The sequence below is a fragment of the Choloepus didactylus genome, chromosome 3 (genome assembly GCF_015220235.1).
Source record: "Choloepus didactylus isolate mChoDid1 chromosome 3, mChoDid1.pri, whole genome shotgun sequence".
Taxonomy (NCBI): domain Eukaryota; kingdom Metazoa; phylum Chordata; class Mammalia; order Pilosa; family Megalonychidae; genus Choloepus; species Choloepus didactylus.
In genome coordinates this window covers 38385482-38408819 of record NC_051309.1, presented here as the reverse complement: position 1 = coordinate 38408819, position 23338 = coordinate 38385482, and positions in this window count along the sequence as shown.

The window sequence follows — 23338 nt, the reverse complement described above, 5'->3', positions numbered from 1 at the left end:
TTTCTCTTAGTATGCACCATGATGTCTGCCTGAAAAAGCTGGCAACCCTCCAATGTCAGGGATTATGTGAAAGTAAACCTAACCTGTCTAGGTTAGCATGTGTATTATCAAACTGAGACACGCACTATTAATATATTAATATTCACCAAGCAGAAAAGGGAAGAGTCTCAAGCAGATGTGTTGAGTTCCAACTCAGAAGGTATAAACAAATATAGTCAACAATTTTGCCTCTCCCCTTCTTTCTGAAAGCATTTAGTAAGCTGAAAATCACTAAACAAATGTTAGCTTCTATTATTTATAGATATTAAATGTTAGAATGTCCCCAAACATCATAAACTGCTCAAGGATGTTCTGAGAGGTAGATTCATAAGATTGATTCATAAGATCTAGCAGATGAGGAAACAGGCTCAGAAAGGTCACGATGCTTCCCGAATGAAGGTCACACAGCAAGTCAGTAGGAAATAAGATCAGAAGCAGGTTTTCTAATTCTCATTTTGAAACTATTTTTACATTATCACTGCCATTGATATTCAAAAATATTGATTATTGAGCAAAATCTTGTCTTATTGTGAAAACCTGCCTCTACTCTATATATTCCAACTTGTCTATGTTTCACAATGATAATGACAAAAATGCCACAATTTAGTGATGAGTGAATGGAGGCAGAAAGAGGCAGAGAAGTTAAGTGGATTCCTAAGGTCGTTGGTGACAAAGAAAAGACTAGAGTTAGCTCTTTTGATTTGAGACCGTGATGAATGTTAGAATTGAACCTGAAAGAATCAGAGCTATAGGAAAAGAAAGTGTAGAATTGGGAGTTATCATCAGTATCACAAACATGTAGGAGGCTCTGGTCCTGAGGACTTGAAATTAAGGGGGCACAATGACTGCCTTCTCTTGCAAATGATGTAGGTTACAAGTCCACTCTTCTGTTTTGCCCAGCTCAGTTTTGCTCTGTTATCTGATAGCCAACAAGTTCCTAAAGGAAGAAGTTACCTCCCTTGACACAGAAGATGAACAATTAGAGACAATCATGATTATTCTATTCCCTTTGCCAGTGATTTGTTTAGTGGTGCCATGCAACCCAGATATTACCAATAACATATAAGGAGAATCTCCTGGGAAAAATTAACCACACTTAGCAAAAGAGAGATAAATATAAAGAGAAAGCTCTCTGCCCTTTTTCTTGACTTTGAACTCACTTGTGTAATGATGTGATATTTGGAAATGCAGTAATCTTCTTTGATTACAAGGAAAAAGACAGACTTCTGGAGAAGTTTGCAGAGAGCACTGACATCGCTGAGCTGCTCAACCAATCTGAAATTTCCTATCATCAGATGTACTTTTTAAATAGTGAAAAGGATTACTTTTTGTTTGAGCCACTTTTAGTCAGGTAATTTTTAACTTATAACCAAAATCATCATAATGGACCGAGTGCTTATTATTCTCCCTTTGGTGTCAGGTCCATTCTCTGCCTTTCTCTCCTTTGATATGTTCCCTGGAAGGCTAATCTCATTGGACTTCATTACTTAATGCCTTTGCCCTCTGATTTCTGGTGGGAACTCAGCTAATGGGAGACTCCTGCAGATAAGGGCATTTTTTTCCCTACCACCCTGTCTCTGCTTCAATGTGGTTCTACCCGTCCTGCACCCCCTAAGAATGAAGCTTCTGGCTGTTACCACTTTATCACACTTCAGCTTTCAACCAGGATTTTAGGGATTCCATTTTTCAACTCTTCCCTTTCCAGGCATAGGGTGAGGGTATCAGCTTCTTGCTATTGATACTTCTGGATGTTTCAACATATGTCAACAATTGTCAGTGACAATTACTTCATTAGGAATCTCAGCTAAAGGTGCAGCTTTTCCCTACTGGGACCCTGATTGACACATATATTTTCTGAGAGTTTAATTTTAAAGGATTTTAAAAATGTCTTGGAGCAGAGATACTCTACTTCTTTAAAAAAAGCGGAATAATTCTAGGCCAATGCAATTTGTTCATAATTAAGTTGAATGTCTTGCCCTGTCTAAAGAAACCAATAAAGGTTAGTTGTTCTGCTATGCAACAACAACAAAAAAATAATTTAGAGAAGTCCATTAAATACTTGCTGTGATGGTATCCTAGCCCACTAGTATAACGTTTCTAAATAAATTCTCCAGTTTGAGTGGTAGATACATCCCCATCCTAGAAATGGGTATTTCACATAACTTTAACTTCATTCACCAAGAGAAATTCTGACTAAACTTTACCTGCCCATTTTTAAATTTAAACAATTATGGGTCACGTAAAGCACTGGTCAGATTTAATATATTCTTTACAAAACATACCTATGAGGAATTTACTATTAGCACTATCAGTTTGCAGCCTAAGTTGCTTTTTCTTTTAACAGTTTACTTACTAGTGGATGTAATTCTTTATAGTTAGCCAAAGAAAAATTCTTTCTTGGGCCAGATAAACTTCCCAAATAAATCTCATCATCTTTGAGGATGCTTAGCTGCCTGTGGTCAGAGTGGGTGTGTTTTTGCTCCATTTTGGCATATATAATGCAGTTTAAAAAGTTTTGATTACATTTCAAGCTGATTTCCTCTGCTTCCATCCCTCCATAATTGGGCTTCAGAGACTTGACTTTCAAACTGTTCTATATATCAAGCCATAAATGGGAAATTTATCAGTGTCAAATAAAGCAAGGAGTTTTGAATTCTCAATATTATGGAGAAATGGAGAGATGAGTGTCCATGATGTGCCAATTTCTTTCACATAGATGAGCTCCCTTAATTTCCCTCAACAATGTTTTGATGGATATGATTGCATTTATCAAATTTATGAAGACGCTGGCATTCAGAGATATTAAAATGTTCAAGTTCTCATAGGTAATAAGTAGAAGAACTGGGAATATATGTATTCCTTTGTTGTAATCTTAAATTCTTTATTGAATAGCAACTAACTTAATCAAATTAAGTTTTTTTATCTGATACATTATAACACAATATTTACAAAAAGTGTGTTTTCTAATACTTGACCCAACCGATACCCACTCTCTTCCTCCATTCTTTATTTCTTTCCTTCCAACACACATCTGTTGCTTACCGCAAGAAGTGAGGTTATGCTCCAGTTTCATGTGATCTGGGTCCATTAATCTATATTGTTCAGGGGATAACTGTTGACTCAGGGATTCCAGGGTTCAGAGATCAGACATTTGGCACTAAATAGTAAATGAGCTAGAAATCACATCCTCACATCCTGGCAAGAGAGTGTGACTCTGGTGGAATTAAAGGAAAGTTCAGCACGTAGCCCAAGCACTTCTAAACAGGACATTGTGGCCAGTCCTTCTTTCTATATGGAAATTTGCTTACCCCAATTTTACCTAATAGAGCAAATATAAGGCCTAAATATAAAGTAACATCAACATCTTAATCTATGCTTCTGGGTCACCTAGTTCCGTGTTTGGAAACCAGTCTAGAAATGACAGATTTTGAATTCAGACACATGGCTACTGTGCAGTCCTATTTACACATCTATAGACAGAGCTTCAGCATGTTTTGACACATAGCCTACATGCCTGTGAATGCCAATTAGAAACAAGTTCCCTGGATTTTTATAAGTTCATGATATGTTTTGAAATTCTGCTTTGTCATGTTGTTCATTCATTGCTTTATTGATAAACCAAATATATTTTCCAGTTTATCTTTTGCCCAGCCCACCGGTCGGCTCATCCAGCTTTTCCAAACTAGCGCAACCATGAGTATTATCAGAATACAGGTGTCAATATATTTAATGAAAGTAAACATTTTGACATGTTTTCTGTCTCCTAGAATTTGAGTATTGATTTACTTCATCCAAGTAATAAATTTCACAATGACCTAATACATGCGATTTGAAAAATGTGTGAGTCTACCATTCGGATGTAAGCTAGAACCAAAAATCTTTCTTTAGGAAAGTCCCAAAGCACCTCTTAAAAAAATCCTTGAAAGTAGTCAGCAGTATGTTGACTGCAATCTTGAGACAAAGAAGTGCTGAACCTTGTCAAGATTCAAGTCCATCCAACTGCCTTTCAGCTCTCTGTCGGAAATAAAGCGGTACCTGTAAGGGAATAAACGCTCTCTCGGTTCTGGAGGAGAAAAGAATTTATTTACGATCTTGCAAGATAGGGCGTCCAGCCAAACACATGGAAGGAAGGCTGGCGTGCCAGAGGAAGAGAATGGCAATCTTTAAATCTCCTACTCCTAATTCGCAAGTCCCTCCCCTGTTTCCCCATTGACTGGGTACTACAGAGGTTACAGCCTATCCGAGAACACTAACTAATTCATCTTTTGAGATTTTAATTTGTACAGCCAATCCTAGAGAGCCAACTAGCTCATTATTGAGATTTTGAACTGATCAGCCTATCCCCCCCAAATTTTTATTTTTTTTTGCTGTGAGTTCCCGCCTCTGATATTACCTCATATCTCTTTACATTCCAGTAACTATGGTTACTTTTCCATATAAGGAGCAGGCAGATTCTCTCTTCTCTTTGTCTGGGGCTTGTTTAAACTGGTTTTGCCTCCATTTCCCTTATTCCATGCTGTCTCTGTGTGAAAACGAAACTTATTCCTTTCTTACAGATTCCCTCCTCTTTTTTTTTTTTAAACACTTTTAGTTTTCACATTTTAGATTCTCAAATTTGCTAAGGGCTTTTTCACATTTCTCATCATAGGGATCTTTCTTATTTTTGATTCTAGTGGTTTTGATGGGTTTTTGAACTAGCCTTTGAGCACATGGGATTATGTAGCACCCAACTGTTACAAACATTTTGGCTGGAATGATAAGGAAAATTAAAATAGATGTTGCAATTCTTTTCCATTTCTCGAACCAATTTTCCAACCATTCTGTGAGTGGGTTGTTAATGCTAGAATTCTTTTCTAGTTTCTGAAATAAGGCTGTTAAGCCTTGTAGGGCTTTGGTGATAGTTTCATTAGGTGCGGTATTATTGGGGATGAATGTGTGACAATTTTCCCCAACTATAGCACAGACGCCTCCTTTTTCAGCTAGCATCATGTCTAGGGCCATTCTGTTTTTCCATGCCATTTGGCTAGTGGCATCTAACTGTTCTGCTATTTCTTTAATGACATCCCTGGTATAGTTGATAGATTTTAGCTGATGATTGACATTTTCATTGATGGTGACCCACCAGAATAAGGACGATTTAAATTCTGCAGCTACTTGATTTTTAGCTTTAAACTCATTAGGAACTTTCTGGGGAACCCCTATACTATCTACAAACATTTTTTTATTGAAGGAACTAGGTACATTTTGTACATTTTTTCTTTTCTCCTTTGCCTTGGGTTGGTACTTTCTTACTACTTTTAAATGCCAGGGTAAATGAGATAGCCAATTGAACCAGAGCACAGGTTCCTCCCCACCTTTCAGGTAGTGTTGCCCAGAGGATGCCCTTCCCACAGTACCACCAGAGGTCTGCTCGGGGTATAGTTAGGCTGGAGAAGTTGCCAGTACTATCCTTGCTCACATTCCACACCTGTGTACACAAAGCCATGGTACCAAGATCCTGGAGCCCTTCTTCCCATCTGGAGAGACAGGCAGAGTGGTTTCCGGGGCCAAGGCGAGATGCTGGTATGGCTTTGACACTTCCCTTCTGGACTGGAGGGAAAAGGGAGGACAACGTACTACAACTTTCACCAGGAGTAGCATTTTGAAAGAGGAGTGTTATACATTTAAACTCCCTTTCATGCTTTTTCATCCCCAAGGGGAAGGGCATAATCTGAACAGTGGGTTGTTTGGTTGTACAAGCATAACAGTCACTTCTGTTTAGACTCTGGATGGTATGTTTGCCGCATTCTACCCAGGCATTTGTATTTCCATAACCTGTCTCTATTTCTGTGGTTTGCTTTAAGTCTTTGGCCTTAAGTATTCTAATGACCTTGGGGTCAATTTGAACTGGAGAGTTAAATTCCAGCCAAGTTTCCCTTAATGGTTTTTCTTCCAACCTGGGTAAGACCAATCCCTTATACTGTGTGGTCCACCAAGCAGTGTTCCAAGAATAACAGGGGTTAGGTGTCTCATAAGTTATACTCTTAAATGTTCGCCCCCCAACAATCTTGCTTTCTATTTGAACAGTCTGCTTACATAAATGCTTATATTCCTCCCTCAGTTGTTGCTGATGTTTTAGATTTTTACAGCTCATTACTTGACAAACATCAAATTGTACAGTTTGAGACTTTAAGCCTTTGACTACACTTATAACCAGCTTAGCAGAACCTGTTACTCCTTGAATATAGAACATTATGATCAGCATAAGCAATTTCATCATTAAGCTATACACAGAGCACAATGCAAACATAGGGTTTAATCCAGCCCTTTCTCCCTTCTAATATGTTCCTTTAACTGTTGCCTATTTAAAGTGATCCTTAGGGGATCTGAGGTAGGAGTCACTTTCCAGGATTCAGGTTGAGTTGCTGGATACTTATCGTCTGGTTCAGGCACCAGTCCCTTCGCTCGTGTGTAATGAGTCCAGCCTCTTTCTGCCGTTAGGACTGCCGTCTCAGTTGTCAGCAAGACCTGATAGGGTCCTTCTCAGATTGGTTGAAGTTTGGATTCTTTCCACGACTGGATCAGAACCCAGCTGCCAGGCTGATGTCGATGGGCAGCAAATTCAAGAGACGGGGTCTGAGCCAACAGTCCACGGTGCCTGAGAGATGATAAAGTAGAAGACAAGGCCAGTATACAATTCTTAAGAAAAAGATCCTTTGTGTCTAGGGAGGGGAGCTCTCCAGTCCTCCTGGGGAAAGGCAAACCAAAAACCAAAGGCCTACACCTTGTAATTGCCTAAGTACTAAATTACACATGGCTTGCACCCCTCTAATGACTCCCCTAGTGTAAAACTGCTAATACCTGCTTTAGGTACAGACACTCCTGAAGTCATGTGCATGAAGAGCAGCAAGAACTTACCAACATTTCGGGCTGGAACAATTAGACTAAAGGACAACAATAATTTACAATAACCTAAGATTAATGAACATAAAAAGGCTTACCACTCTTAAATGCTAACTTAAAATTCAGTTTTTAGTACACCTAGTTTAGTGATGCTTGAATATACGTGATTCACATATATGCATACCCTGAACATACACACAAGTTTTGCTGTTAGATGAGTAAAAACCCACTCTCCAGGGAGAGGAGGACAAGCCTTGGTGTGTAGTATTTGACAATATATGTGGTGTCTTTATTCCTATTAGACTCAATGTTAAGATAGCAACCTGGCATTACCAAATGGAGACCTGGGAAGAGATATGAACCATTCACTGTTCTAAGTTTGTTTAATTCAGCTTTAGTAAACCTTAAACCCTTTTATAGGAACATTTACTTGCACTTTGAGTATGGACCTTTTGCTTTTGCCCAAAATATATCAGAAAAATTATTCTGCTTTTTACAAGAATACACAGTCTCATATATCTGGAACACAGACACATATAACTTATATACACACTCATAACCATACAAAACAGACATACATTCCCATTTACAAGCATGTATAGCCAATACACTACTGTTACACATACATAGAAAACTTTTACACAGTTTTTCTCACTTTTTTTTTCATTTTTCACACTATTGTGAAACTGCACACAATTGCCCAGCTTTAGAGTACACACAAATTAGTATACACTATAAAGACACAAAGAAATAGCTTCAGTTTACTATAGATGAGTACAAAGGAAATTTTTGCCAAGTTTTAAATTACACACTGACAAACTTTCACAGTTTGAAAGACTCCTACATAATTATATTACATGCTTTTATTACATACAAATACAACTATCCCACATTCCTGTGTAAACATACAACTTAAACTCCCATTAGATTCATGAAGTTTTAGCTCTCAGAATGCATCCAAATACAGTCCTAAAAAATGTGCATGTAACTTCCTGTATACCCTGATACACACATTAAGGGACTTTAAATGTAGCTTCCACATGCCTTAGACTTAATTACACAGCACACTAAAATATGTAAATGTATTTATTAATACCTGTTTAGCCCCAGATAAGTATATGAATAGAGAATCACACAAACCCCATGCTACAAATTCCCTTCCTCCTTTTTTTTTTTTTTTAAACTGCTCAATTACTTTTCTATCTCACTTTTGTCTGTTTCCTCCCTGGCTTGTTGACTCTCTGAATATTTCCTTCAATGGCTTATTCAGCCATTCATCGATTTTTGGATCTTCTCTGAATATTAGGCTAAAATTCCTTTATATAGCTGACCTTTTAAAGTTTGAGTTATTAACAGAATGACATTGTATTTTTGGGGCTTGAGGGAGTGGGAGTCCAACCCTTTTTAGAGGCTTTTGTGGCAGCCTTTTTCTTTTTAAAGTCTGGGGTGATGTTGGGGAGATTATCTTTTTGGCCCCACCCTTCTTAAACATCGGGGTGCCACCCAGACTCTGCCTCTTCGGGGTAAAGGCTCTGCCTTCTCTGAACAGTGGGGTGGCGGCCAGGCTTTTCCCATTCCCCTGGGAATGTGCTCCACCCTCTGGGTCCTGAGGCGGCAAAACTTTTCTAGAGCATTGAGGCGGAAGGCCCACCCTCAACCCCCAGGGCAAACTCACCCTTTTCATGCATGTGGGCCACTCCACTCTCCCAACCTGAGACCACTTGACTTCAGACCTCAACTTTCATCGTTCTTTGGGGATATGGGTACAGCCAATTTTATTTTAGGTGGATGCAGTCTCTCTCTTTCTCTCATAGCCGCCCTCTTTCCCATTTCTCTTTCTTCTCCCAAGAAAGGGATATTTACATAAACCAGAGTTTAAGAATCAAGTTAATTGTTATTCAGCTAGCCTTGCTAGGCTTTTTATTAATGATTTTTACCTTCCTTTCTTTAGGAGCCTTTAGAAACGGAAACTTTTGGAAATCTCTCCATTTTTTTTTTTTTTTTTTTAACTTTTGGTGGGTTGTAATTACTGGAGCAGTCAGCATTAACTGGCTCTCCAATTGCCTGGGGGCATAGACTGCTTCCACCAAAACCCCAGGCTTTAATGGTTCCCGCCCCAGTGAGGGAGGGGAAACCATAAGGTGGGGGAATGCTTATCCCAGGTTTTAGTTTCTCTTTTTTTCCCTGCAGCCAGCACGTGGCACAGTTCAATTCTGCCTTGGAAAAAGGTTTATTTTTATTAACATGACACACGAGGTCAGCACAGAGCCAACTCTTACCTGCCTTATATTTTGGCCAGAATATATTTGGCAGCAAAATGCCTTTTTTTTTTTTTTTTTTTTTGTCTATACATAGCAATAATATTTGATCATTTTCTTTTACACTTTCCCTTAGTCTGATTACTTTTAGCCCAATGTTTTAACCTGTTTCCCAATGGATTATTTAGAGGAATGTTCCCTGGGGACCCTAAAGGTACCCCCTTCCCTTTATTCCCGGCCAGCTGACTGCCTCTATTCCCCATTCTGAGTCTTGCCTGAGCATCTTTCCCTTAGGATCAGCTCTAGGCTCATCAGAATGTCCCCATTCTGAGTCTTGTTTGGGCATCTTTCCCTCAGGATCAGCCCCAGACTCTCAGAATGCTTTAACCACCAAGGTAATATAATATTTCTTTCCTTACCTTGGTCCGTGCACGGAGTTGCCTGGTTAACCAGAGGCAGGCCTTTCCTTTTCCCCTTTTTCTCATCCACAACTGGCAGATCCAAGCGTCTGGTCTCGGGTCCTTTAGCTGCCGGAGATGGGCCCCCAATGGCGGAGTCCGAGACCGCTCAATCAGCGGGGCGCGCCTTCCCTTTGTCCACCTCGGGGGTCCCCCTCTGAAGCTTCGGATCCCGGACGAGCCCCCAAGTTGTCGGAAATAAAGCGGTACCTGTAAGGGAATAAACGCTCACTCGGTTCTGGAGGAGAAAAGAATTTATTTACGATCTTGCAAGATGGGGCGTCCAGCCAAACACGTGGAAGGCTGGCGTGCCAGAGGAAGAGAATGGCGATCTTTAAATCTCCTACTCCTAATTCGCAAGTCCCTCCCCTGTTTCCCCATTGACTGGGTACTACAGAGGTTACAGCCTATCCGAGAACACTAACTAATTCATCTTTTGAGATTTTAATTTGTACAGCCAATCCTAGAGAGCCAACTAGCTCATTATTGAGATTTTGAACTGATCAGCCTATCCCCCCCAAATTTTTATTTTTTTTTTGCTGTGAGTTCCCGCCTCTGATATTACCTCATATCTCTTTACATTCCAGTAACTATGGTTACTTTTCCATATAAGGAGCAGGCAGATTCTCTCTTCTCTTTGTCTGGGGCTTGTTTAAACTGGTTTTGCCTCCATTTCCCTTATTCCATGCTGTCTCTGTGTGAAAACGAAACTTATTCCTTTCTTACATCTCCACTCTCAGAACTTGATTCTGCATTCAACACAATCTATTGGTATTTGAAGCCCTGTCAAACTATACAGCTCTGTTTTGGACACATGTTTTGAAAAGCCTCACAGACTCTCTGTTGCACATACAATATATCTTTTAAATAATGTAAGCTTGACAGAGCATTGAGCTACTATTTTCCTAAAAGGAAAACTAGAAACCAGGGACGCTTACACATTTACTGACTTCACAGGAAAAAAAAAAAAAGAAACGCACTCTTTGCCTTATTTTCACACTGCAGCATTGTTCTGCCATTTTGAGACTATGAGTATGATTTCTTTTTACAAATGCTTTAGAGCCAAGATCTGGATTTGCTTCATTTCTTCCCAAACCTAAGAGCAAGGCTGCTTCTTTTATTCATAAAGCAAATCCTTTCTAACAAAAAATTCTCTCTGAATCCTTACAGTTTTCCCTATTCTTTGAAAGTTCAGAGTTCCAATGAATATTATGGGTAGCATATAAACTCAAAGATTGGTAACAATGCAGAGCTTAGGATAGAGTTTTTGATTGTGCTTAAAAGACAGAGTATGGACAATAGGGAGGAAAACTCTGCTGGAATTGTCTTTTTGTTATGCTGAGCTCCCCATCTGCATTTGTATCACAACTTTCTGTCTCCACATTTCAAAGTTTAGAAATCTCAGTTTTTGTTCTCTACCCATTTCCTTTCTAGAATGGTGAATGTCTCCTAGCCTTTTCTGTTCTCTGGACATAGTCCTGCATATACAGATCTAAATTCTATGGATGCCACTTGGAATTCGAATACACAGCCTTCAAGTTTGCATTATAAGTCTGTTCAAAGGGAGAACACACATTATAAGGCACAGGATTGTGGGACTGGGGTGAGGGGGCAGATTCAGTGGTGCCTAAATCTTGCACATTCCTATTTTGCCCTGATGATGCTACATGTTTCTAGTTATTGTCAGATGAACACTTACTGCACTCATCAGTGAGTCATGCAGTCATAAATAATACTACAGGCATTGTAATAATAAACTACATATTATCTAGAACAAAAAGAGCAATACAGAGAAACAGGGAAAGGGAAATAGCAATCTTAAATGTCACATTTTCTATGTTCCTCGTGACAATCTTATGAGGTTACTCACCAAAGCTAAGTAACTGGTCTAGGTTCATTTAGCCCATTGGTAACTGGAATGGCATTCACAACCTTACCATTTTGTAAATCTGGCTCCAAGTCTATGTTTATCCCACTGTACTGTGTCGCTTCTCATGTTGATACAATCCTCACATCTGCTTGATGCTGAGCCACCCATGTCTGTCTGTCTGTATGTATGCACATAAGTATATATGTATGTATTCAGTCAATTGGTATTTATTGAATATCTACTATGTGACAGGCATGACGAGATTTATGAGAGATGCAAAAGTAAATGAGATAAAATGATGTAGTTGAAAAAGTATTGGAATCCGGCAAACCTGGATTGAATTATCATTACTATCACGGGCTATCAAGATAGCTCTGCACACAACAAAATGTAATACAATGTCAAAATGTAGCAAAAGTACCTTATGAACAAGACAGCAAATAAATGCTTAGAATTTATTGGATTGAGGCCTTATAATGTATGTGAGTGCATGTTTATGTTTAGGAATTATACATCTATGTGTACAAATCTATCTGTGGTATAATCAGCCTGAAAATGAGACCTATGTCTCTTTAAACTCCACATGCAATTATCAAATTACATAAACCAATTATACAATTTGGCTATGTTAAAAATAATCCCACTACGAACATTTAAGAACATAGAATCATTCTACTACAACAACATCTTTTTGTTTAGCCTGACTTTGTAAAATGGAGTAACATTCTCTAACATGTGTCTAGAGTGGAATACAAATATTCCTACTTTATTAAACAGAATTTATTAAACATGAATTAACCTCCCCTTTTGTAGATATTGATCTCACTGTTCTATATACTGTCTCCCAATTACAGGACAAGGAAGGAGAAAAGGAACAAATTCATTTGGTAATATTTTACTGTCATGTCCCATTCTTGTGTCTCTTGGCTGCCTGTGCTGTTTGCCTTTAACAAATCTGTTATACTGAGTACGTTTTCCTTTCAGAGGTTGCAAAATGGCAACTGGAGGACTCCAGATGGTCCACAGATGTATTTTGTTTGATTCATACAGGGTTGACCAGCACAGTATTTACATTTTATTCTTGATTAGAATTGAAGTATTTCAGTTTATATGTGGATAATTGATTTCTCTTGAAAACAAATCAGAAGATATGTTTTACGGTTTGCTAAAGCTGCTGTCATGCAAAATACCAGAAATGGATTGACTTTTATAAAGGGGTTTATTTGGTTACAAATTTACAGTCTGAAGGCCATGAAAATGTCCAAATTAAGGCATCAACACAAATATACCTTCACCGAAAGTAGGCCAATGGCACCCGAAAATCTCTATTAGCTGGGAAGGCACGTGGCTGGCATCTGCTGATCCCGGGTTGTTTTCCAGCTCCTCTCTCAGCTCTTGTGCATTCCTCAAAATATTGCTCTTGGGGTGTTTTTCTTCTCTTAGCTTCTCTGGAGAAAAGTCTGTGCTAGCATCTCCAAAGTTTCAGCAAAGGTCTGCTTTCAGCAGCCGTTTCCAAAATGTCTCTGAGTTGCTCTCAGGTCCTTCTCTCTGTGAACTCTTTTATAGGACTCCAGGGATTTAATTAAGACCCACACTGAATGGGTGGAGTGACACCTCCTTGGAAATTATCCAATTAATGTTCTTGCCCACAGTTGATTGAGTCACATCTCCATGGAAACACTTGAAGGATTCCAACCTAATCAACACTAATATGTCTGCCCCCACAAGATTGCAATAAAAAACGTGGCATTTTGGGGGACATAATACATCCAAACTGGCACAATATGCGATTCATTTATTCTTTACTCTGTCCTCTGATTAGAGCAGATCATTTGAGAAACAGTATTTATGCTGTAACTACTCAAATTTAATTAATAATATATTTTGCCCTTATGTTCCACCTATGCTGAAGTAATATGAAACTACTGTCATAATTACTATAAACATGTTGGAAGGATACTCTTTATTTTCTTATAAATTTTTATTTGTAAGGAACCATTGATGTAATTTCTCTCTAATTCTATTTCTTTTTTTATAAATATATGCCCTTTTTTGGGTATAAATTCAATGAACAACATAACAAGACCCCCTATCTTCTTTCAATTGCAGCTTGACAATTCAGAGGCAACTTTGGTGCCAATCTCCAAGAAGAATACTTTATGTTTTGTATGATGATCTCAATTATCTATCAATCATACTTTTTCTAATTTTATTTTGATTTATTCATTTAAATATGTCAATTTAATTTTACCTTAGTTTATTACATTTATTTTATAAATGGCAATTTAAATATTTGGGGGAAGAGGGTGGGAAGAAATTTTGGTTTCTTTTCTCATTGCTGATTATCACAATAGGATGGTGATACATTGATGGGACCATACAGACACCCTGAGAGAGCTTTCAAGTTGCAAAAGTTATAGACATTTATGGGGATAGCTATTTAATCAGGTAACACTGAGCACTCAGAAAGTTACAACTTCCCTTCCCTGGTAACCCAGAGTTACCCACAGAGGGAAATAGCTATGGATAATAGCATCTGCCCAGAACATGGGGGTGGGGGTGGGGGGGCCTGTGGAAAGCTCTTGCTGGCATTTATTCTCTCAGTGTTTTTGTTTTGTTTTGTTTTTTAAATCTTCTAGGCATTACCTAACTCCTGGCTGATCTACAACAACGGACTCATGCATGCTTACTTAAGGGAAAATAATTGTTGCAAAAATAGAAATGAAAGAAAGAAAGAAAGAAAACCCCAAACACTATCTCTCCTTTGTGCAAGATTAAATGAGGCAAAGTTCAATTTCCTGAGAATGTCCCTTTCGCAGGTTCCTAATTCAGCCAGTCTGAAGTTCATTCCTGCATCTCATATTAAGAAAATAAGATATCCAGTGGAATGATGTCTGGCAGTAACCCAACATTTGACATATATACATTCTCAACAAGTATTAAACTGAGTTCAATACTGAGGAATCAATGGATATTTTAAGCCTTGGCTTTATGTGCCTCCCTCAACCCAGAGATATTGAATCACAACAGGTAGGAATTAAGCATGCAGAAAAATCTCAAATGGAGCAAGTCCCTTAGCAGAACTCATGGCAGTTGTATTGTTTTTCTTTCTCCTTTATCCATAGCAGAATTTCATTTCAATTATGGTACCCTTCATTTTGATCTGAGGTATGCCTTCACTTGTACTATGGCATGATAGTGCTATCACCACCAAGTGAACAGATTTGGCAAGTAAGATGATAGAATTTACCTGCCCAGTATCTAGGTATGTTAAACTGGAGATGCTGCCATTTTCACTTTTTTTTGAAGTGCTCCCATTGCAGATGCTGGTCAGCAAATCAATGAATGTCGAAAATAGGTGACTCAACAATTTACTGCTTAAAGTTCTCAAAGTTTTAACTAAGTAATGAACCCAGAAACATGTCTACCATTACCATCGAAAAGAAAGTTTCTATTCATGTGTGAACAGTTCCAAGAAGACCTTGATGATTTATTTCCCATTTCAAGAATTGCCTTGACATTAATTATAATCTAATTTTATCTGGATAATGTAATAGGATCAGTAGAATTATTATTGAGGAGAGAATTTCACTTATCCAGTCATAATTCATAACTACAGGACTCACATATCTTTGCTACAACACTGTATTCAGGAGATGAGAAAATATCAACCAGTGTGGCTTAAAGACCTAGGCTATACTAGAACTTTAAAAATTATATGACCAGTCATAACCAAGTTTTTCATTAAAGCTCTAAACATTTTTAAATCTTTAATGAAACTGTACTAGTTAAGGAGAGGTATAATATATCATGTTTTGAGAATATTTATTAGTTTGAGAACATTTATTTTGAAAATGTTATTGAAAGACATTCAGTGATTATTAATACCTCAAATATTAGTGTTTTATTAAAAAGTTATCTTATTTTAAAATAATTTTAAAGTTTTGTTTTATTTATTTTTTATTAAAAAAACTGACCTTTTTTTTTAGCTGGATGCTAAATGTAAAAAATAGAAGTATTCTCTTAATGTAAACTCCGTTTGCAAATAAATCTATGCTGTAATCCTTTTTTTCATTAAGCAGATGAGTATGTATCACTTAACATTTCAATATTTTAGTATTTTCACTTACAAAGTGAAGCGATAAAATCAATTTATATTTAGAAGTAATTTTTAAGTTAAAAGGACCAAAGACAAGCTGTTTTTATCATGATGGGATACCTTGGTTCTCTTCCCTGAGAAAAACTGTGATGGCTGTAGGGTAGGTCACGACTGGATCCAGGACTCAACTGTCATCAGATCTCTCTGTCTCTCTCCCCCTCTCTCAATTGCTCTCCCATCTCACTCTTTCTTTCTCTCTCTACTCTTCAGCTTTTCTCCTTTCACTTGGTGTAGAAAATGATAATGATCAGCAGCTCCAGAATACTATCTTCTCAGCCTAGTAACCCTGTAGAAAGAGATAGTCTGCCCCAATAGCTGAAGCAGGAAGTTCTACACGAGACTCTGATTGGCCCAGCCTGGATCATATCACCATCCCTATGTATTGAGAATGTCCAGCCCTATGCCCCTGCTCACATTTATGATAAAAGAGATGGAGTGGATCTGTTCACTGGAAGAAGAATAAAAGGATGAAGACATGGAGGATAGTCTCAAATAATTTCCCAAAGCAATTGCTGTGGTAATGGAACCACATATGTTGTTTCAGTCTTGCTATTCTAGCATTCATTCCAACATTTTCATGTTTTAAAGTATTATTACTATTTGTATTAATATGAACCACGATATTTTTGGTCAGCTTTCATTTTTAACTTCCAGCTTCTGCCATGATCTCTTATAATACTGTGTGAAATGTATGTGTTGTGAATAGCACACACTTTAACACATAGTTGAATGGGAAGAAAAAAAAAATAAACTGAGATAACCTGCTTATTTTTGCTAACCCTTTCTAGATATAGTGTAACCAACACCTTCCATTCAACACAGCATGTAGGGTGCTCCCTGATGAAATGAAGAGACTTCAGAAACAAGCTGCTAGGATCAGATAAAGTACTCAGGTAGCAGTAGGGGAAATATTTGATGCTGATGCTCCTGTCTACCACTGTACCAGCTAGTTGTGTCATGGTCCCTGCTTGTGGGTTGAGAGGTACAGAAAGCTGCAAGGCTGCCAATTGATGGGGCCAATGGGAAACATTGGAAAGGATAGCTTCAGCACTCATGAAATATGTGTAGGAAATAGGGACCAAGCTGTCTTGCCATAGAGAATACTTTGAACTCACTTGCTAGAGTGATTTTGTTATGTTTGTGTGATGTAAATCAACAGCTATTCATTTTGTTTTTGGTAACATTTTATTTTTGCAATAAACCCTTTAAGCAGCAAGAAACTAAATAAAAATAAAAATGCATTTTAAATGAAATATTAAAGCATTGAATTTCTATTCTTCATGAAAGTTGACGATGAATGTATGTCTTGCAGAAAACATTTGTTGACATTTACAATTTACCATGGGGATTGTAGTGATGTTACCAATTTCATAACATTCAGATGAAGACTTTTCAGTTGCTAGTGTGCAAGTTAAAGAAGACTTGCCCAAAGAAGAGAATTTAACATCATAAGTAGTTTTTTTTCTTTAATTCAGTTTTATTGAGAAATATTCACATAGCATATAATCATCCATGGTGTACAATCAACTATTCACAGGACAATCTTATAGTTGTGCATTCATCACCCCAATCTATTTTTGAACATTTTCCTTACACCAGAATCAGAATCAGAATAAAAAAAGAAATAATAAAAAAAAGGATCCCCCTCCCCCATCCCACCCTATTTTTCATTTAGGTTTTGTCCCCATTATTCTACTCATCCATCCATACATGGGATAAAGGGAGTGCCACCCACAGGGTTTTCACAATCACATTGTCGCCCATTGTAAGCTACATTGTCATACAATCGTCTTCAAGAGTCAAAGCTACTGGGTTGGAGTTTGGTAGTTTCAGGTATTTACTTCTAGCTATTCCAATATATTAAAACCTAAAAAGGGTGATATATATAGTGCATAAGAATGTCCACCAGAGTAACCTGTTGACTCCATTTGAAATCTTTCAGCCACTGAAGCTTTATTTCGTTTCATTTCGTATCCCCCTTTTGGTCAAGAAGATGTTCTCAATCCCACGATGCCGGGTCCAGATTCAACCCCGAGAGTCATATCCTGTGTTACCAGGGAGATTTACATCCCTTGGAGTCAGGACCCACATAGGGGGGAGGGCAGCGACGGTACCCATCAAGGTGGCTTAGTTAGAGAGAGAGGGCCACATCTGAGCAACAAAGAGGCACTCAAGGAGACTCTTAGGCACAATTACAAGCAGGGTTAGCTTCTCCTTGCAGCAACAAGCTTCATAGGGGCCAGCCCCAAGACAGAGGGCCCAACACATCAAGCCGTCAGTCCCCAATGTTGGTGAGAACATCAGCAACAATCCAGGTGAGGAAGTCCAACACCTCTGCATCCTCCACCATCTCTTCAGCCCTGAATACATATTTTTATTCTCCACCCAGATTACTTTAGGATGTGTTGCTATTTCATTCTAATCTATACAGACCTGCCTAGCTCACTTCCCATTCAAAGTTCCATGTAATTGTAGTATTTGAACAAACTGCCTGTAGAAGTTAAATTGTTTAGAAAATATAGATCCTACACCAAATAAACATCTCTTCCCTTGGTCTGCCATGGAAGTTGAAGTTTGAACACAGTCAGTTTCAACCTTTACCCTTTGGCCCGATTTGCTCTAGTCTTAACCAGATCTGCTTTATTCATATCTCTAATTGAAGTCTGGGCTCTGTTTCAGCTTTTTTTTAACAGTTGCTGTATGTGTAAATACTGATATTCATATCTGCCAAGCTCTAGCTCTGAGTTTCAGGTGTCACACATATACCCAATGTTCTAGAGACCAACTAAGTTATACATTAAGGGATCAACATCTCAGAGTTTGGAGACAGCCATTACAATTCAGGAATAGATTTGACTGCTGTGAGAGCTTACAATCTAGGGACCATTACAATAATCATTTCCCTGTAAGACTGTGCTCTAAGATTTAATTCTGAGATTGCACATTGTAGTTAGTCCATATTGGTGAGGCATCATAGTATTCGCCTGTGTTTCTGGCATACTTCACTCAACATGCTGTCTACAGGATCCATTCACCTCGTTGTGTGTCTCACAGCTTCACTCCTTCTCATAGTTGCTCAATATTCCATTGTATGCATACACCACAGTTCACCATTCTGTTCCTCAGTCAGTGTACCCTTAGGCCACCTCCAGCCATTGCAAATCATGAATGTTGCCTCCAGGAGCACCATGTCTCCACTCCTGGATCCTCAAATACATATCCCACAATGAGGTTGCAGGACCCCATGGCCTCACATACTCAGCTTCATGTGGAGCCACCACAGTGACCTCCAGAAAGGCTACACCATTCTGTCTCCTCATCAACAGTAAATAGGTACCTCCCTTTCTCCATGTTTTTTCCAGCACTTTTAACTCTATTTATATTTTTTCCTACAATCTTATAGAGTTATGTTCACATAACATATATGCATCCACAGTGTATAATCAGTTGTTCACGGCATCATCGCATGGTTGTACATTTATCACCACAGTCAGCACTTGAACATATTGATTATTATGAAAAAGTGTTTTTTTCATATAAAAGATAATAGATAAAAAGATAATAGAAAGAAAAATAAAAATGTCATACAATACAATAGTAAGAACAAAAAACAATACCACTAGCAAGAATCCCATTTCCCTCCCTTATATCCCCCTCTCATACACATTTAACTTTGGTATATTGCCTTTGTTACATTTAATGGAAACATACTGGAATGTTACTGTTGACCATACACTCCAGTTTGCTTTGATTATGTTTTTTCCCAAATACCATCCCTTTTGTCCAATACTCTGGATGGTTGACATTCATTTGTTCTCACATGTGAGAACATTTTTATATTTGTACATTTAGCAATAGTCATTGGCCACTCCAGTTTTTGCCAAGGTATACAGTCCCAGTCTTCATTACCTATCTTTACCTCTGGTGTCATACATTCCCCTGTCCCACCTCTTTCAGCTTTACTCACAGACATCTTTGTTTCATGTACTTACAATATTGTGCTACCATCACACAATATTATGCTATACATTTCAGGATCTATACAATCATTCCTGCTGAACATTTCTGTAGTCCTTCAGCATCAAATGCCTGATCTCTACCCTCTTTCTATCTCCTGGTAACCTGTGTTATCAGCTTTAAACTCTCAAAGTTTTCTTATTAGTGCTATTTCATATTAGTGAGACCATACAGTATTTGTCCTTTTGTTTCTGGCTAACTTCACTCAACATAATGTCCTCAAGTTTCATCTACATTATTATACGTTCCATGTCTTTGTTCTGTCTTACAGCTTCATAATATTCCATCATGTAGTATATACCACAGTATGTTTATCTACTCATCTGTTGATGGACATTTGGGCTGCTTCCGTCTCTTGGCAATTGTGAATAATGCTGCAATAAACATCAGTTTACAAATGCCCCATTTGTGTCTCTGTTTTCAGTTCCTTTGAGTATATACCTAGCAATGGAATAGCTGGGTCATATGGCAAATCTATACTTAGCATCCTGAGGAACCCCTACACTGTCTTCCAGAGCGGTTGCACCATTCTGCATTCCCACTAGCAATGAATAAGTGTGCTTCTTTCTCCACATCCTCTCCAGCACTTGTCATTTTCTGTTTTTTGGATAATTGCTATTCTGGTAGGTGTGAGATAGTATCTCACTGTGGTTTTGATTTGCATTTCCCTAATAGCTAGTGAAGTTAAGCATTTTTTCATATGTTTCTGAGCCATTTGTATTTCCTTTTCAGAAAAGTATCTGTCCATGTCTTTTGCCCATTTTTAATTGGGTTGCTTGTCTTTCTGTTGTTGAATTGTAGGATTGCTTTACATATTTGGGATAGTAAACCCTTATCTGATATGTGGTTTCCAAATATTGTCTCCCATTGTGTAGGCTGCCTTTTTACTTTTCTAACAAAGTCCTTTGATGTGCAAAAGTGTTTGATTTTGAGGAGATCCATTTGTCTATTTGTTCTTTTGGTTGCTTGTGCTTTGGGTGTGAGGTCTAGGAAAGTACTTCCCTATCAGAAGTTCTTTAAGATATTGCCCTACATTTTCTTCTAAGAGTCTTATGGTCTTAGTGCTTATGTTTAAGCCTTTGGTCCAATTACAGTTAACTTTTGTATAGGGTGTGAGGTAGGAGTCCTCTTTCATTCTTTTGGAAATGGATATCCAGTTCTCCAAACACCATTTATTGAAGAGGCTGCTCTGTCCCAGTTGATTTGGCTTGACTCCCTTATCAAAGATCAATTTTCCATAGATGTGAGAGTCTATTTCTGAACACTCAATTCGATTCCATTGGTCGGTATCTCTGTCCTTATGCCAGTACCATGCTGTTTTGAGCACTGTAGCTTTGTAATATGCTTCAAAGTCAGGTAGTGTGAGACCTCCCATTTCATTCCTCTGTCTCAAGATATTTTTGGCTATTCAGGGCAACTTGCCCTTACAAATAAATTTGGTTATTTGTTTTTCTACTTCTGCAAAGTAAGTTGCTGGTATTTTAATTGGTATTGCACTGAATCTATAAATCAGTTTAGGTAGAGTTGACATCTTAATTATATTTAGTCTTCTAATCCATGAACTTGGTATGTTCTTTCATTTTCTTAGGTCCTGTTCGATTTCTTTTAGCAGTTTCTTGTAATTTTCTTTGTATAGATCTTTTGTGGCCTTTGTTAAGTTTATTCCTATATCCTTGGTTCTTTTTGTTGCTATTGTAAATGGAATTTTTTTTAAATTTCTCTCTCTTGTTGCACATTACTTGTGTATAAGAACACTACAGATTTCTGTGTGTTGATCTTGCAGCCTGCCACTTTGCTGTATTCTTTGATTAGCTTTAATAGCTTTGCTGTAGATTCTTCTGGATTTTCTACATACAGAATCATGTCATCTGCAAACAGTGGAAGTTTTGCTTCTTCCTTTCCAATTTGGATAACTTTTATTTCTTTTTCTTGCCTGATTGCTCTAGGTAGAACTTCCAGTACAATGTTGAATAACAATGGTGACAGTGGGCATCCCTGTCTTGTTCCAAATCTTAGAGGGAAACCTTTCAGTCTCTCCCCAGTGAGTATGATGTTAGCTGTGGGTTTTTCATATATTGCCTTTATCACATTGAGAAAATTCCCTTCTATTCCTATCCTTTGAAGTGTTTTCATCAAGAAAGATGTTGAATTTTGTCAAATGCCTTTTCTGCATCGATCGAGATGACCACGTGTTTCTTTTGCTTTGATTTATTGATGTGGTGTTTTACATTAATTGATTTTCTTCTGTTGAACCAGCCTTGCATACCTGGAATAAACCCCACTTGGTCATGGTGTATAATTCTTTTAATGTGCTGCTGGATTTGATTTGCAAGTATTTTGTTGAGGATTTTTGCATCTGTATTCATTAAAGAGATTGGTCTATAATTTTCTTTTTTTTTTTTTTTTTGTAGTATCTTTGTCTGATTTTTGTATTAGAGTGATATTGGCTTCATAGAATGAGTTGGGTAGTTTTCCCTCCTCTTGGATTTTTTTGAAGAGTTTGAGCAGAATTGGTATTAATTCTTCCTTGAATGTTTGGGAGAATTCACATGTGAAAACATCTGGTCCTGAGCTTTTCTTTTTTGGGAGCTTTTTGATGACTGACTCAAACTCTTGTGATCGGTTTGTTGAGATCCTCTATTTCTTCTCAGGTCAATGTTGGTTGTTTATGCTCTTCTAGGAAGTTGTCCATTTCATGTAAGTTGTCCATTTTATTAGCATATAGTTGCTTATAGTATCTTCTCATTATCTACTTTATTTCTGCAGGGTCAGTAGTTATGTTTCCTTTCCCATTTCTGATTGCATTTATTTGCATCTACTCTCTCTTTTTTTTTGTTAGCCTAGCTAGGGATCCATCAATTTTGTTGATTTTCTCAAAGAACCAGCTTCTGGTTTTGTTGATTCTCTCTATTGTTTTCCTGTTCTCAGTTTCATTTATTTCTGCTCTGTTCTTTATTATTTCTTTCCTTCTGTTTGCTTTGGGGTTTATTTGCTGTTCTTTCTCTAGTTCTTCCAGGTGTACAGTTAATTCCTCAATTTTTGCTCTCTCTTCTTTTTTAATATAGGCATTTAAAGTAATAAATTTCCCTCTCAGCACTGCCTTTGCTGCATCCCATAAGTTTTGATATGTTGTGTTTTCATTGTCATTTGCCTTGAGGTATTTACTAATTTCTCTTGTAATTTCTTCCTTTACCCACTGTTTTCTAAGACTGTGTTGTTTAGTCTCCATATATTTGTGAATTTTTCAGTCTTCTGCCTGTTGTTTATTTCCACCTTCATTCTGTTATGATCTGAGAGTATTTTTTATAATATCAATATTTTTAAATTTGTTGAGTCTTGCTTTGTGACCCAGCATGTGGTCTATCCTAGAAAATGTTCCATGAGCACTTGAGAAAAATGTGTATCCTGCTGTTGTGGGGTGTAGTGTTCTATAAGTGTCTGTCAAGTCTAGTTCATTTATCATATAATTCAACAGCTCCGTTTCCCTGTTGTTCCTCTGTCTAGATGTTCTATCCGTTGATGAGAGTGGTGTATTGAAGTCTCCAACTATTACTGTGGCGTTATCTACTTCTTCTTTCAGTGTTCTCAGTGTCTGCCTCATGAATTTTGGGGCATTCTGGCTTGCTACCTAAATGTTTATGATTGTTATGTTTTC